At 44.0% G+C, this 14,819-nt stretch overlaps 1 non-coding gene across 1 annotated transcript; it reads left to right on the top strand.

Moving 5' to 3' along the window:
• The first annotated feature begins 9,167 nt into the window (after window positions 1-9,167).
• LOC123276505 (small nucleolar RNA U2-19) lies at window positions 9,168-9,243 on the top strand. The gene has a single exon (XR_006513010.1). It is a non-coding gene; the product is annotated as a small nucleolar RNA U2-19 (small nucleolar RNA).
• The last annotated feature ends 5,576 nt before the right edge of the window (window positions 9,244-14,819 follow it).

Genomic DNA, 14,819 nt, shown 5'->3' with positions numbered 1-14,819 from the left:
GTGGCCTGGGGGTCGTTGGTTCAGATCCGGGGTGTAGACATGGCACCGCTTGGCAAGCCATGCTGTGGTAGGCGTCCCACATATAAAGTAGAGGAAGATGGGCATGGATGTTAGCTCGGGGCCAGTCTTCCTCAGCAAAAAAGAGGAGGATTGGCAGCAGATGTAACCTCAGGGCTAATCTTCCTCAAAAAAAATTCTCTATATGCTTACGGGTTTTTGTCTGCTTTTCCATCAAGTGCTGAGAGAGGAATCTCCCTTCTATTCCTAGTTTGCTGCAAGTATCTATCATGAATTGCTGTTGGATTTTGTCAAATGCTTTTTCTGCATCTATTGATACTATGGGTGATTTTTATTGTTTAGTCTGTTGATGTGATGGATTACATTAATTGATTTTTCAGTGTTGAACCAGCCTTGCTCACGTGCAATAAATCCCACTTTATCGTAGTGTATAATTCTTTTCATACATTGATACATTCTTGGATTTGATTTGCTAATATTTTGTTGAGGACTTTTGTATCTATGTACATGAGCGATATTGGTCTGTAGGGTTTTTTTCTTGTAATGTCTTTGTCTGGCTTTGCTATTAGGTTAATGTTGGCCTCATAGAATGAGATAGAAAGTATTCCCTCTGCTTCTATCTTCTGGAAGAGGCTGTAGAGAATAAGTATAATTTCTTCCTTAAATTCTTAGTAGCTTCACCAGTGAACCCATCTGGGCCTGGTGCCTTTTGTTTGGGAAGGTTATTAGTTATCAATGAAATTTGTTTCATAGATATAGGCCTATTCAAATAGTCTATTTTTCATTGTGTAAGTTTTGGCAGATTGTGTCTTTCAAAGAAGTACTTTATTTAATCTAGGTTATCAAATTTGTGGGCACACAGTTGTTCATCATTTTCCTTTATTATCCTTTTAACGTACATCGAATCTATAGAGATGCTCCCTCTTTCATTTCTGATATTAGCAATTTGTGTCTTCTCTCTATTTTCTTAGTTAGCCTGGCTAGAAGTTTGTTTGATTTAATCAATCTTTTCAAAGAACTAGCTTTTGATTTTGTTGAATTTCTCTGTTGATTTCCTATTTTCCATTTTATTGATTTCTGCTCTAATTTTTTATTATTTAATTTATATTTTATTATTTAATAATTATTTTACTATAAATAATTTTTGTTATTTATAACATATTTATTATATTAATTATTTCTTTTTTTATGAGGAAGATTGGCCCTGAGCTAACATCTGTTGCCAATCTTCCTCTTTTTACTTGAGGAAGATCATCACTGAGCTAACATCTCTGCCAGTCTTCCTCTATTTTATGTGGGGTGCTGCCACAGTGTGTCTTGATGAGCAGTGCTAGATCTGCACCCAGGATCCGAACCTGTGAACCCCAGGCTGCCAAAGCAGAGCATGTGAACTTAACCACTATGCTACCAGGCCAGCCCCTTATTTCTTTTCTTTTGCTTACTTTGGAATTAATTTGTTCTTCTTTTTCTAGTTTCTTAAGGTGGAAGCTTAGATTACTGACTTTATAACCTTCTTCTTTTCTGATATATGCATTCAATGTTATAAACTTCCCTCTAAACACTGATTTCTCTGCATTCCACAAAGTCTTATAAGTTATGTTTCCATCTTCACTTAGTTCAAAATATTTTTTTAATTCTCTTGAGATTTCTTCTTTGACTCATGTGTTATTTAGAAGTATGTTATTTAGTTTGGGATTTTCCAGCTTTCTTTTTTTTTTTTCTGCTTTTTATCCCCAAATCTCCCCAGTACATAATCGTATATTTTAGTTGTGGGTCCTTCTAGTTGTGGGACGCCACCTCAGCATGGCCTGATGAGCAGTGCCACGTCCGCGCCCAGGATCCGAACCAGCGAAACCCTGGACCGCCGAAGTGAAGTGCACGAACTTAACCACTCGGCCACGGGGCCAGCCCCTCCAGCTATCTTTGTGACTGATTTCTGACTTAGTTTCATTGTGATCTGAGAGCAGACGTTTTATGACTTCCGTTGTTTTAAATGTGTTAAGGTGTATTTTATCACCCAGAATGTGGTCTATCTTGATGAATGCTCCATGTGACCTTGAGAAGAATGTGTATTATGCTGTTATTGGATGAAGCAGTCTATAGATGTCAGTTGTATCCAGTGGATTGATATTGCTCTTGAATTCAGCTATGTCCTTGTTGCGTTTTTGCCTGCTGGATCTGTCCATTTCCTTTAGAGGGGTGTTGAGGTCTCCAACTATGATATAATATTATAGTGGCTACCCTTGTGTTTGCAATATGCATTTATAACTGATTTCAAATAACATTATACAACTTCATGAGTAGTGTAAGTATCTTATAATAACAAAATAATCCAAATTCCTCCCTCTAGTCCCTTGTGTTAATGCTGTCATTCATTTCACTTATACATAAGCATGTATACAAGGTGTATATATATACACACACACACATTAGCATGCATAATCAAATACATTGCTGCTATTAGTATTTTAACAAAACGTCAGATCAATCAAGAATAAGAAAAATAAAAATTTTTTTTGAGGGAGATTAGCCCTGAATTAACATCCATGCCCATCTTCCTCTACTTTAGGTGTGAGACGCCTGCCACAGCATGTCTTGAGCAGCAATGCTTAGGTCCACACCTGGGATCCGAACCAGCAAACCTCCGGCTGCCAAAGCAGATTGTGTGAACTTAACTACCGCGCCACTGGGCCAGCCTCCAAAAATAAAAGTTTTCATTTTATCTTCACTTATTCCTTCTCCAGTGCTCTTCCTTTCTTTATATAGATTTCAGTTTCTAAGCTATATAATTTTCCTTCTCTCTGAAGTACTTCTTTCAACATTTCTTGCAAGGCAGACCTACTGGCAATAAATTCCCTCAATTTTTGTTTGTCTGAGAAAGTCTTTATTTCCTGTGCACTTTTAAAGGATAATTTTGCAGGCTACAGAATTCTAGGTTGGTGAGGGTTTTTTCTCAACACTTTAAATATTTCACTGCACTCTTTTCTTTCTTGCATGGTTTCTGAGAAGTTAGATATAATTCTTAGCTTTGCTCCTCTACAGGCTAGGTGTTTTTTTCCTTTGACGTATTTCAAGATTTTCTCTTTATTTCTGATTTTCTGTAGTTTGAATATGATATGCCTAGGTGTATTTTTTCCTCTGGTATTTATTCTTCTTAGTGTTTTCTGAGCTTCCTGGATGGGTAACTTGGTGTCTGACATTAATGTAGGGAAATCCTCCGTCATCATTGCTTCAAATATTTCTTCTGTTCCTTTCTCTCTTTCTTATCCTTCTAGTATTCCCACTACATGTATGTTAAACTCTTTGTAGTTGTCCTACAGTTCTGGGATATTTTATTCTAGGGGTTTTCTTTTCAATTTTCTTCTCTTGCTTTCTTATTTTGGAAGGTCCTAGTGACATCCTCAAGCTTAGAGATTCTTTCCTCAGCCGTGGCCAGCCTATTAATGAGATCATCAAAAAGGAATTCTTCATTTCTCTTTCAATGATTTTGATCTCTGGCATTTCTTCTTGATTCTCTCTTAGAATTTCCATCTCTCTGCTTATATTGTCCATCTGTTATTGCATGTGTCTACGTTATCCATTACAATCCTCAGCATATGTATTAGTCAGGCTTCTCTGCAGAAACAGAACCAGTAGGAAATATATAGATATATATAAGAGGAGATTTATTATAGGTATTGGCTCACATGGTTATGGTGGCAGAGAAGTCCTACAGTCTTCTGTCTGCAAGGTGGAGAACCAGGAAGACTGGTGGTATAATTCCATTCAAGTTCGAAGTCTGGAGAACCTGGGGAGCCATTGCTATAACTTCCTGTCTGAGGCCAAAATCCTGAGAACTGGGGGGCCATTGGTGTGAGTCTTGCAGCCCAAAGGCCTGAGAACCAGGCCAGACAGAATTTGCCCTTCCTGCCCCTTTTTGTTCTGTTTGGTCCCTCAAAAGAGTGGCGGAAGCTTGCCTACATTGGTGAGGGCAAATCTCCTTTACACAGCCTACTGATCCAATGCTCATCTCTTCTAGAAACACCCTCAGACACACCGCCAAATAATGTTTTACCAACTTTCTGGTCGACCCTTAGCCCAGTCAAGTTGACATAAAATTAACCATCACAGCATACTAATTATAGTTGTTTTAAATTCTCCTTCTGATCATTCTAAAATCCTGACCATAGCTGAGTCTGGTTCTGATGCTCGCTCTGTCTCTTCAAACTGTGCTTTCTGCCTTTTAGTTTGCCTTGGAATTTTGTCCTGATAGCTGGACGTGATGTACTGGGTAAAAGGAAGTGCAGTGAATGGACCTTCAGCAATGTGGTGGTGAGGAGTGGGTGAGGGGAAGCATTCTGTGGTCCAATGATTAGGTCTCAGCCTTTTCATGAGCCTGTCTTTGGACTGTGAACCCCACAAGTGCTTCTCAGTCCCCCCACTTAGGTGGGACAGGATGGCTAGAGCGGGCTGGAGTTAGGTACTTCCCTTCCTTAAGTCTGTTAAACTCTCAAAAAACTGTAATTGTTTAGGCTCTGGCAGAACAGTTTCTCATGAGGGCAGGTCTTGTTAAGAACAGAAAGCACCGGCCATTTCAAAATGATTACTTTTCTCTTCCCCCTGATGGAAGCATGAGGGGATTTTTCCCTGATATTTCCTGTGAGAACCTTGTGGAGCTCCTGGAAGTGAAATTCACAGAAGTGCGGGGGCGCCCCTCCGTGACTGGGTCACCCTGAAGTTTTTACCTCTCAGGCTGTCCACCCTGAACCTCCCGAAACTCATCACTTACGGTTTAAATTCTCCTACCTTGGCACTGGTGCCCGCAGAGGTTTCTGCTCAGGTAAGTTGTGATTCTCTGCATCCCTCTGTCCGTCTGTTCGATTCTGGGGGCAGCAGGTTGCCCTGTGATTGATTCAAGAAGAGTCGTTGCTTCTTCAGCTTGCTCAGCTTTTTAGGTGTTGTTAGGGTAGAGCTATGACTTCTGAGCTTCTTATGTGCTAGAATGGAATCATCATTTTTTAAAAAATATTTTCACTTATTTGCCAGTTTGACAGTTATTTTACAGCACCTTAGATATGCCATTTCATTGTCTTCTGGTTTCCGTCATATCTGTGGAAATATTAGATGTCAGTCGTCAGTCATATGTCTTAAAGATAGCAGATAATTGGGTCTTGCTTTTTTTAAAATCCAGTCTGATAATCTCTATCTTAGAGTATTTAGATCATTTACATTTGATGTAATGATGAGTACGGTTGGGTCTAAGTGTACCATCTTTTTCTTTGGTTTCTATTGGTACCATGTGTTCTTTATTTCTTTTTTCCTCTTTTCTTGCCTTGTTTTGAATTAATTGACTGTTTTTAAATATTCCTTTTATCTCTGTTAATATCTCAATATCTATACTTCTTTTAAATATTTTTAGTGGTTGCTTTGGGGCAGGGGTCAGCATAGGGCCCATGGCCTGTTTTTTATGGCCCATGAAATTAGAAAAAAAAATTTAACAGCAAACTTTATTTCTTAGGACAGTTTTAAATTTACAGAAAATTGTGAGGCTAGTACAAAGTTTCATATATCTTATGCCCAGTTTTCCTATTTTTAGCATCTTATATTATAGTATGGTCCATTTGTTATGATTAATGAAACAACACTGATATATTATTATTGACTAAGGTCCTTACTTTATTGAGATGTCTTTAGTTTTTTAAAAAATTGTGGTAGTATATACATAGCATGAAATTTACCATCTTACCCATTTTTAAGTGTTCAGTTCAGTAGGATGAAGTATATTCACATCGCTGTGCAACTCATCTCCAGAACTCTTTTCATCTTGCAAAACTGAAACTTGGTACCCATTAAACAATTCCCCATTTTCCTTTCCCCCAGCCTCTGGTGGCCACATTTTACTTTCTGTTTGCATGAACTTGACTGCCCTAGAGAGCTCACGTAAGTGGAACAATATGGTATTTGCCTTTTTGTGACTGGTTTATTTCACTTAGAATAATGCCTTCCAGGTTCATCCATGTTATAGCATGCGTCAGAATGTCCTTTCTTTTTAAGGCTGAATAATATTCCATTGTATGTATATACTACATTTTGCTTATCCATCAATGGTCACTTAGGAGATTTCCTCAGTTTTTACCTAATGTCCTTTTTCTGTCCCGAGCTCCCATCCATGGTACCACATTACACTTCATCATCATGCTTCCTTGGGCTCCTCTGGGCTATGACCGTTTCTCAGGCTTTGCTTTTTTTTTTTTTTAATGATCTTGACAATTTTGAGGAGTACTAGGCAGATATTTTGCATAATGTCCCTCTATTGGGATTTGCCTGATGTTTTCTGCATGCTTTGACTGAAGTTATGGGGTTTTTGAAGGAAGACCACACAGGTAAAGCGCCAGTTTCATCATGTCATATCAAGAGTACATACTGTTAACATGACTTATCAGTGTTGATATTGACCTTGATCACCTGGCTGAGGTAGTGACTGTCAGGTTTCTCTAAAGTTATCCTTTTCCTCCCTTCCCATATTGTTCTGTTCAGAAGGAAGTCACTATACCCAGCCCACACATAAGGAGTGTGGAGTTATGCTCCACCTCCTCAAGAGCAGAGAATCTACAGAAATCATCTGCGATTCTTCTGCCTGGGAGATTTGTTAAGAATGATTTTTACATTATTAAAAGGTTGAAAAAACTCAAAAGAAGAAGAATATTTTGAGAGATATGAAAATGGTTTGAAATTCAAATTTCAGAGTCTACAAATAAAGTTTTATTGGCACACAGCCGTGCTCACTCATTTGCACATGTCTATGGCTGCTTTCCTGCTACAACCGCAGAGTTGATTCATTGCAATAGAGACTGTACGGCCCCCAACATCTGAAATATTTACTATCTGGCCCTCTACAGAAAAATGTTGCTGACCCTTGCTCTAAGGTTTATAATATGCATCTTTAACTTAGCACAGTTTTCCTTCAAGTAACATGATATCACTTTGTGTAAAAGTTAAAAACTTAAATAGGGGCTGGCCCCTTGGCCGAGTGGTTAAGCTTACACACTCCACCGTAGGTGGCCCGGTGTTTCACTGGTTCGAATCCCGGGCGTGGACATGGCACTGCTCATCAAACCACACTGAGGCAGCATCCCACATGCCACAACTAGAAGGACCCACAACGAAGAATATACAACTATGTACTGGGGGGCTTTGGGGAGAAAAAGGAAAAAATAAAATCTTAAAAAAAAAAAACTTAAAATAGTATAGTTCCATCTTCCCCTTCAATACTTTGTGCCATCGTTGTCATACATTTTATTTCTACATATGTTATAAACCCGACAGTAGTTTGTTATTCTTTTGGCTTTAAAAGTCAGTTATCTTTTAAACAAATATATATATATTTTAAGGTATGCTTTTTTTTGATGAGGAGAATTGGCCCTGGGCTAATATCTGTTGCCAATCTTTCTCCTTTTCTTTTTCCTCCCCACAGCCCCCCAGTACATAGCTGTATATCCTAGTTGTAAGTCCTTCTAGTTCTTCTGTGTGGGATGCTGCTACAGCATGGCTTGATGAGCAGTGTGTAGGTCTGCAGCCGGGATCCAAACTGGCAAACGCCGGGCTGCCAAAGCAGAGCATGCAAACTTAATCACTAGGCAACAGGGCTGCCCCCGTCACTTTATTTTCCCTGAGGAAGATTTGCCCTGAGCTAACATCTGTTGTCAATCTTACTCTATTTGGTATGTGGGTCACCGCCACAGCATGGCCACGGATGAGTAATGTAGGTCTGCACCCGGGAACCGACCCCAGGCTACTGTAGTGAAGCATGCTGAACTTAACCACCAGGCCACCAGGCTGGCCCCTAAACATATTTCTAAATGAGAAAAAATATACTTTATATTTATCCACGTATTTTCCATGTCTAGTTCTATTCATTCCTTTGTGTAGATCCAAATTTCCATCTGGTATCATGTTCCTTCTGCCTGAAGAACTTTCTTTAACATTTTTTATGGTGCAGGTGGACCGATGATGAAGTCTCACTTTTTTGTGTTTGTGAGTCTTTCTTTCATCTTCATTTTTAAGATATTTTCACTGGGTTTAGAGATCTATGTTGATAGTACCTTTTTTTCCCCGTAACTTAAAAAATTCTACTCTATTGTCTTCTGGCTTGTACAGTCTCTGACGATAAGTCTATGATAATTTTATCTCTGTCTCTCTATATGTAATGTCCCTTTTTCCCTCTGGCTTCTTTTAAGATTTCCTCATTGTCACAGATTTTCAGCAACTTGATTATAATCGACCTCACCATCATTTTGTGTCTTTTATGGGTGGTGTTGAGATCCTTTGATCTTTGGGTTTCTAGTTTCTGTCAAATTTGGAAAAATTTGGCCATTTATCCATTTTCCCGTCTTTCTGCATTTCAGCTGCAAGCATGTTAGAGCATTCAATATCCTCCGATAGGTCACTGTGCTTCTCTTACATTTTCAGAGTGCTTCCCTTGTTTCTCTTCATGTTTCCTTCCAGAAACTTCCTGCTGATATGTCTTCATGTATCTTCAAGTTTACTGATCTCTTTGCAGTATCTAACCTGCTCTTAATCCCATCCATTCAAAACACATTTAGATTTCGTACTTTGGAACTCTAGACTTTCTCTAGAACCTCAACTTGTCAGTCTTATGATTGTTTCTTTGAAGTGATGTGCCTTTACATTTTTTCTTTGTTTTTAATTTTCAGCAGTTTAACTACAATGTGCCTAAGTATGGTTTCTTTGTATTTACCCTGTTTAGCTTGATTCTTGGGTCAATTATAGAACAATTTTGGCCAGTAATATTGCTTCTGCCCCATTCTCTTTCTCCTCTCTTTTTTGGACTCCAGAAACCTATATGTTAGAACTTTTCATTGTGTCTCATATAACATCAGTGCTATTTTCTGTGTTCTTTTTTTCTGTCTGTGCTTCAATCTAGGTATTTTCTACTGACCTATCTTCCAATTCACTAATCTTCTCTTTGGCTCCATCTAATCTGTCTTTAGATCTATGTAATAAATTCTTAATTTCAGTTATTGTATTTTTTCCATTCAAGGATTCCATCTGAGTTTTTATTTTTGTATTAATCCCAATTCTCTCAAGAAACTCCCTAGTTTTTAAATCTGTTTTATTATACAGAGTAATCATGGTTATTTTTAAACTGTGTTAATGAAAATAGCCAAATATGAGCATCAGAAGACCTTCCAGTCTACTCAATTCATGATCTCTGTAGTTCTGAGAAGCAAATGTACAAAGTAATTTAGAATAATGAGGGCTTATGTCTGGTGTGTGAGTGTCTGTGTCTGTGGCTGTGTTTACAAAGGTGACAGTTGATAACTGAGGACTTGCTGATGCATGAATGAGATTGAAGGGGATATGTGTATATGAAATGCATTCAAGTTTCACTGGTGGTCCCAATGATGTCCTTCTAGCAAAAGGATCCAGTGCAGAGTGAGGTGCCTCCAGTCTCTTTCAATATGGATCAGTTCTCCAGTGTTTTCTTAACTTTAACAACAATTTTGTAGATTATAGACCAATTATTTTTAGACTGTCTCTTAATTTGGGTTTGTCCAATGATTCCTCATGTTGAGATTCAGGTTATGCATTTTGGCAGGAATATCAGAGGAGTGATGCTGTGTCTCTCCCATTGCATCCTGTCAGATGGTACATGATTTTAATCTGTCCCATCACAGTTGATGTTCACTCTGATCACTTGATTAAGTCAGTGCCCACCAGGTTTCTCCACTGTACCACTGTAAAGTTACTCTTTTCCCCTTCACAATTAACAGGTATTTTGTGGAGAAGCACTTTGAGAATATGTGACGATCCAATTCCTCAACAAACTTTCCACTTTTCGTTTATTTATATTAGTGTGGAATCACGGATTCCTATTTTATTCATTATGTTTAATTCATTAATATCATTATTTCCTTTGATGCTCAAATTATCCAGATCCAGCCAACAGAAGTCCCTTCCAACTGGCTTCTGTATACTTTTGACATGTCTCCGTAATTCTTTGAGTATTTTTTTAAAAAATAGCTTTATTGAGGCATAATTTACACACCATACAATTAACCCATTTAAAGTATATGATTCAATGGTTTTTAGTACATTCACAGATACATGCCGCTATCATACAGTCAGTTTTAGAACATTTTCATCATCTTAAAGTAAACTTTGTAACCCTTAGTTATCACCCCCTATCCTCCAATTCCCACTTCAGCCCGAGGCAACCACTAATCTGCTTTCTGTCTCTACACATTTCCCAATTCTGTACTTTCATATGAACGGAGTTACATACAGTATATGGTCTTTTGTGACTTAGCATAATGTTTTCAAGACTCATCCAAATTGTAGAGTGTATAATTACTTCATTCCTTTTTATGGCTGAGTATTACTCCACTGTATGGATGTACCACATTTTGTTTATCTGTTCATCAGTTGATAGCCACTTGGGTTGTTTCCACCTTTTGACTATTATGAACAACGTGGCTGTAAACATTCAGGTACAAGTTTTTGTGTGGACGTATGTTGTCATTTCTCTTGGGTATACTTAGGAACAGAATTGCTGGGTCATATGATAATTGTGTTCAATCACTTCTGAGCACTTCTTTACCTTCTGGCACAAGATGACCCAGGCTTATCTTGTATTTTCCCTGCCCTAGGCCTATCATCAGCCATTTCTCCAGGGAGCCCTGGTTCCTTCCAGTGGACAGTGGTATTTAGAAGTCAAGATTTGGGTGCTAGCTATGTTCATCATTATTAAGATGTCACTGCTCCTAGGCCCTCTCAGCGGATGAAGCTGGATAAATGGACATGCACTGACACATACATATGCAACATAAACACATACATACACATCAACATTTATTTCTATATTTATTCTGAAAATCACGAGTTCTCACCAAGACCTCCAATTCCAATCCAACACCACAGGGTTCATTCTAGTTTTCTACCTTTCTTCCATAGTTATAACACCTTTCGCCAATAGTAAGAAATCTAGTTCATTCCCTTAACATATTTACTTATTAAATCAGTCCCACTGTGGGTAACCTATGTCCCATTGCCACTGCTCCCCACCACGTGCAGACCCCTCCTGGGCTCCGACACCCTGCCTCTGGCCACCGCTGCCACCCCTTCCCCCACATGAATGTGCTCTTCACCTCCACAGGCTCCGACATCCCACACCCTCTGGACACTGGGCCGCATCCCTTTAGGGGTGCCCTTCTCATCCCCCATGGACTCCACTTCCCGGGGCTTGGCCTGGTCAGATGCACTCTTCACCCCTCACAGGGTCCAGTCTCCCTTGCTGAGCTGGCTCCCACGTGGACATCCTCCTTAGCTTGCTTGGGCTTCGACACCCCACGCCAGGCTGCCCTCCTACTTGGATGCCCTCTTTCTCTGCTCAAGCTCCGGCAGTCAATGTTTGGGCCAGGCCATCTGCCTGTACAATTGAGCTTTGATGGACTCTCTCTCTCTCTGCTCTGGCTGGCCCCCACTGGAGATGCCCTCCTTACTTCACTTGAGCTCCAAAACCATGTGCTGGGCCACTGCATTTCCCCTCTACCCCTCCCCCTCCCTGGGGGTGCCTGCCTCCCTTGGCCCCATCTAAAGGCTTCTGGACTTAACTGTTCTTTAAGGGGAGGGAAGGGAACAGAAGAGAAAAAGAAAGAAGAGGAGGCGAAGGAAAGGAGGAGGAGGAAGAGAGCTGCCAGGCACTTTGTTATTAAAAGGTGGACGTCGGGTGTGCCTGGTTGCAAAGAATCTGGTTGGCATCGTCTTCTTCCACAGAGAATTTCGCTTCCTTCTGACAACCAGAGCACAGGTAAATCGTCCTGATGCGGCAAAGCTGGTGTAGTTCCAATTTGCCCTTATTCCTAAGTGTGGCTCTTCCCAGGGTCTCAGCTGTAAGCCAGAGCGGAGCAGGTGGAGGGGTGAATGGAAGCTGAGGCAGCCCTGTAGGAAGCCCAGCGGAAGGGGAAGAAGGAGCTGGGCAGGTGACTGGGGGCTCAGGACAGGCTGGCCAGAGACACTAGCGTGCGTTTGTGGAAGGAGCTCGTCAAGTGGGAGGTGTGGGCAGCACTGGGAGAACACGGGGGGCGGGGGGGGGCAGGGGCAGGAGACTGGGCCCCTGAGCCTGGGGCGGGCGGGCTTTGGACAAGAGGGGCCACCCCCTCACAGGGTGAGGAGAAGAAAGGCTCAGGCCCGCCAGGCGTGCGGGATTGCTGGGGGTTGGGGGGGACCCCGCCTGCCTCCCTGTGGGGCTGCTATTTCCTGCAGAGGCTGGAGATGAGGTCACTGCAGAGAGGAGCAGCCCACGGTGGGGAGAGGAGTGGAGAAAGAATGGGATGCAGTGGGGGGACTGCAGCTCAGTGAGGGGAGGGTGTCCAGTGGGGAGGAGGCTCAGTAAGGGGATGGGGGCTCGGTAGGGAAAGGAGCTTTACTAAGTGGCAGGGGGCTTAGAGGTTCCGTCTCTTTGTCTAGACAGGGAGCACCCCAGAGCAATGACTTTGTGCCTTCCCTCTGACAATGGGCCCCAGCCCAGAGCCTGAGTAGGGAAATGAGGAGGCGGCCTCTTTGCTCATTCTTCTCCAGGGCTGGGGGTGGGGAGCCACAAGAGTGGTGCCCCAGACACTCTGCCTCATGGTGGGTGTGGGCCCTCTCCTCCCCTCCCCAGCTAAGCCTTTTGCCCCTGGGGTCCTGGAGCAGCCAGGCATCCTGGGTGGAGGGTGGGAGTGGGGAAGGGAAGGGGCTGGGGGCTCCCTCTCCCCCTCCCTCCATCCATAGGGGCAAGAGGGATCCAGCAGCCCCAGGCCGGATTTGTTTCTCATTTCGCTCTTGGCTCTTCTGGTGGAAAAATCGAAGCGCTCCCCCTGGTACAGCTGAGGTGGAGAGGGTGAGCGTGGCTGGGAGCTGTCCTGGCGGGGAAGCTGAGGGGCAGGCGGGGCCTAGCCAGGAGAGACTGCCCCCCTTCAGCCCCCTCTGCTTCTACGTGGCTCTCCAGGCCCAGGACATAAGTTGATGGAGTCCGAGGTAGAGGGGCTGGGGCCTGGACCACTGGCTTGGGTTCAGCCTCAGGCCCATAGCACCCTCTCTCCCAGGCCTGACCCCAGAACAGTCTCCAAAGGGTGCTGGGAAGCCCCCCTGGAGTGCCAGGAGGAACCACTGGAAGCTACAGCAGGAGAGACTTGAGTCAGACTGGCACAGCTTTCTCCCCACACCTGAGGACACGGGAAGCCTTTCTGTATGTAATCCACGCCACCTTCATGACCGCCCCAAGGTCACATGAGCCATCTCTATTTTCCAGGTGAGGAAACTGAGACTCCAAGAAGTCAAGGGTCGCAGAGCTTCTAAGGGTCAGAGCCAGGATTAGAACCCAGTTGTGTCGGGCTCATCGGATGGTGCTCTCTCCCCAACACTGGAAACACGGGAAAGCCTCCCTCCCAGGGGCCCCGAGCCCCCTGAGCAGCTGCTGGTGGGCTTCCCGGTCAGGGAGCGAGCCTTGCGGGAATCCAGCAGGTCAGCAGCACAGCCCCACAGTCTCTCCCACTGTCCCCAGCCCCTCACTTGGCTGAGAGGTGTCTCGAGAGATCTCCCCCATTGTGGAGCTAGCGCCCGCCCACCCCCGACTCCATCTTTCCAGCCGCCCTGGTCCCTCACCCTGGCCCCCTCTCCAGCCTGATGGAAAGAGGAGCCCAGAGAGGAGCCCAACCACTTTCCCTCTGGAATCTGCTGCCTCGGCTTTCAGATGGAGAAACCATCTGGAGCGTATTATGGGCAGTGGAGAAAGCCGAGCACAGGAAAATGTGAGTTGGCCCCGGCGGCAACCGTCTGCAGGAAGAGGGGGCTCAGTGCTCTTCAGGGGATGGACCAGCAGTTGCCCCCACCTCCCTAGTCCCTGGAAGGGGCAGAGAAGAGATGTGCCCAGGAAAGGGTGGCCCGAGGAAGGCAGGGCCCAGGTTTCCAGACACCTCTGCAGAGCGCAGTTTGAAATTGCTTATCTTATCCACCCTCCCATTTCACAGATGACACCAAGGTCCAGAGAGGGACAGTGGCTTCCCCAGGGTCACACAGCAAGGCCTGAGGAACAAGATCAGAATTAGAACGCTTCCACATATATGCATATGCCAATGGACACTGGAAGTCCCCAGGGTCGGTGGGGGTGGAGGTGGGGGGTGGGCATAAGCTGGAGCAAGGGGGCTGGCTAGAGGCTGGATGATTTTTCTCTCCTTCAGCTTCAAACAAGTGAAGCAAAGGGCCAAAGACCAATGAGAACAGGAAGGAATAGGCTTCATTCTTTTTTGGGTCTCCTTTCCTTGCCTCCCAATCCCACTCCTGCCCTACCTGCCACCCTTCCCTTGTGCCTGATCCCTGAGGACGGCTGAGTCCTGGGATGGGGGTTGCTAGGCTCTTCCTCTGGGTCCCAGGAGTCCCCTCCCCCAAGCGGGGCCCCAGCTCCAGACGTGGCAGGGCAAGCAGGAGTGAGGTTTCTCTGCTCCCTCGCTCCCTCCCAAGTGCTGCGCTGGCGGCTCCCGAAATAAAAATCAAATGTGGGCTTGGCAGAGGGAGCTGGGTGGGAGAAGCAGCCGGCCCCAGCAGCGCTGGGCCTTCATTCTTTCCATTGTAACTTCACCTCCTAACCTCTGGCATTTTAATTATTCTCCTACTGGCTTTGCTCTCCCTGGGCCAGAGGGTGAGCTCACCCTTTCCTCTAGCCTGGGAGGGGGCGGCCGCTGCCTGGACCCCCAGCCCCCAGCCTGCTCCCGGGAAAGCTTAGGGGAGCGGCAGGCTGGCAGTGCTGGCCTGGCTGCTCCCTC

The sequence above is a fragment of the Equus asinus genome, chromosome 13 (genome assembly GCF_041296235.1).
Source record: "Equus asinus isolate D_3611 breed Donkey chromosome 13, EquAss-T2T_v2, whole genome shotgun sequence".
Lineage (NCBI taxonomy): Eukaryota > Metazoa > Chordata > Mammalia > Perissodactyla > Equidae > Equus > Equus asinus.
The sequence above is the reverse complement of the archived record's forward strand: the minus strand, read 5'-3'. Positions and strand labels throughout refer to the sequence as shown.